Here is a 2,599-nt window from a genome sequence, read left to right on the forward strand (position 1 = left end):
GTCTCGCTTAGGGTGTTCCGGGCAAAGCGCCAATATTTTGTGCCACCAAGGTCTCGTTTAGGGTTCGGCGAAGTAACACAGAATTACGCGAAGAGAAACAGAAGTCAAATTTCCTTTTAAATTTTCCTTTTAGATAAAAGCATTCGATGATCATGCCTTTTTATCATTAAAACTCATTGCGTGTCGTATTTTTGTGTTTTTAAACGGTCTCTTTTAGGGGTCAAAATTTGCTTAAGCCAAGCCTAGATTGGTCTCCTTTAGGGGTTAAATTCAAAATTTTCGACGAGCATCCCCGTCTGTTTCATATGGGATCCCCCCCCACCCCGGGGTTGTTTTCATGTCGTAAATCTTTTATTCTCGATCGACCGTCCGGGAAACTTCCTTCTGCTCTTTCTGAAAACTGTGTATCAATATTTATTTGCTTTTTCATCAATATTTGTTTTGCATAAAGCAAGCTAACAGAATCTGTACCTTGCTGAGTTCGCATTTGTTAGCGTTAATAGTATTTTCGGTCAGATGTTTCTGTTTTTTATGAGGGGTTTATTGTTTTGGTCTCCCATCACAACACTAACCCCGCGAAACAGGGCTTGACTTCAGTGAAGTTTAGTATTACAAAGTTTTCGGATGCTCATAGGGCACACTTGTGGTGAAAAGAAGTTGTGAGGGAACTTGAAAATTATCAACATGTCAGCCCAGAAGCCAATGTTTCTCGCTTCTCTTTTATTTGTTATTCTTCAGAGACTGGAATGCTGTATTTCAATACCACACAATTCAGTGCCTTCTGATTTTCTGTAGCACGTACCACAGGCAAGCCAGTGTATGCTTCACAGAAGCATCTAGTTTTATTTATTTTTATTTTTTTTTTCTTTTTTTCCGTGTCGGTAAAAGTCTTGCCTGTCGCTCCCCTGCTAAGTGGTGTCTTTGTGCATGGAGCCTTCTTCGCGTATTTTCTTAGGATCGAGAGGGTAGTGGGAAATCCATAGTTACTAACTATGATTTAACAAAATCGAACGCCTACAAGAACGCATCACAGTGTTTACTCAAGTGGCATCTTAGTTGTCTGACAATTTACATTTACCGGTATTTTGTACTCAACTCTGCAAAGGTGTAAAATATTTGGAAATGTGACAGTGAAGAATTATTTGAATGAAAGTTGTTGTCGCTTTTGTGCTTCATTATTTACGGTCAGCGTTCCCAGTCGAAAAGGGTTTTGATGTGAACTGTCAAACATGTATTTAATTGCATCTTCTTGTTTGCACGCACGCAATTGAAATAGGAAGGTATTTTTGCCTCTAATAGTAAATATGTTGTTTGTTTCGATTAATTTTTCGCTGGAAAAGGATTTTGCCGAGATATTTCCAGCCTTTGTGAACTTTAATATCATGTTGTGTAATTTTCCAGCTTAAAAAATTTGCATACTGTGTTGAAATGTGATACGGGAGCATTTTTGTGGTATAGTGTAACGCAAATAAACAGGTCTGTTGGAAGCTTGCTTGAGTTTCAACAAAATGACCCCCAAAATTGGCAAAAAAAACCAGACACTGATGACTAATAAAGTAGCTGCTATCCCCAAAACGATGGAATTACCTGGCGATAAATAACCTCGTCTTGGAGAGTAAAGTTTTGACTGTCAACCTGAAGAATTGGGCGATTGTGATCTTTGTGTTGAATTTGCACATTTCTTGTCAAACTTTATAACACTTGAAAGAAAAAGAAAACTTACAAAAACAAAAACCCGGTATCTGTGTCAACTGATGATTTGACACTGTTTCGCGAGTAAACACACCGCGGTAACTTCATCACGGCGCCCTCTGAATCCGATGTAACTTTCGATTTTGCGCTTTTACTTGTGCAGCCAAAAGTACAATAGCAAAAATCTCCCAGAATGTTTGTCGGTGATCGTAACTTTTTATATTCGGGGTTAAAAATTAATGTTGTTTTCGTGTCATAAATGTTGTTGCTGATCGACCGTCCAGAAAACTTCCTTCTGCTCTTCCCAAAAACTTTGTACCACTATTTATTTACTTTTGCATCAATATTTGTTTCGCTTAAAGCAAGCTAACAAAATCAGTTCCTTGCTTGGTCCGCATTTGTTAGCGTTAATATAGAACTTTGGGTCCAATGCTTCTGTTTTGAGGGGTGTATTGTTTTTGGTCTCCCATCCAAACACTAACCCCGCCGAACAGGGATTGACTTCAGTGAACTTCGGCATTACTAAGCTGTCAGATGCTCAGCGGACACGCTTAGACTTGTGGCGAAAAGAAGTTTATCAACATGTCAGCCCAGAAGCCAATGTTTCTCACTTCCCATTTATTTTCTTCAATCTTTCTGGGTTCAGTACTTTGCTAGTAACCACATGTCTTCTCAGATTATTTACCCAAGACTTCTAACATGGCACTACAATGATAGACAATACCAAAACAATATCGTGCACTGTTAGAGCTACATATTACGCAAGGACAGATCTGTTTCGTCGTACGAACGTGTGAGGACCTGTGAGCCAAAGGGCCTCTTCTGGTATGACTTTTTAATGACCTTGAAAAAAATTGTTTGGAACGGTGCACGTACCACAGGCAACCCAGTGTACCCTCACGGAGGG

Source organism: Montipora capricornis, chromosome 1 (genome assembly GCF_036669925.1).
Source record: "Montipora capricornis isolate CH-2021 chromosome 1, ASM3666992v2, whole genome shotgun sequence".
NCBI lineage: Eukaryota > Metazoa > Cnidaria > Anthozoa > Scleractinia > Acroporidae > Montipora > Montipora capricornis.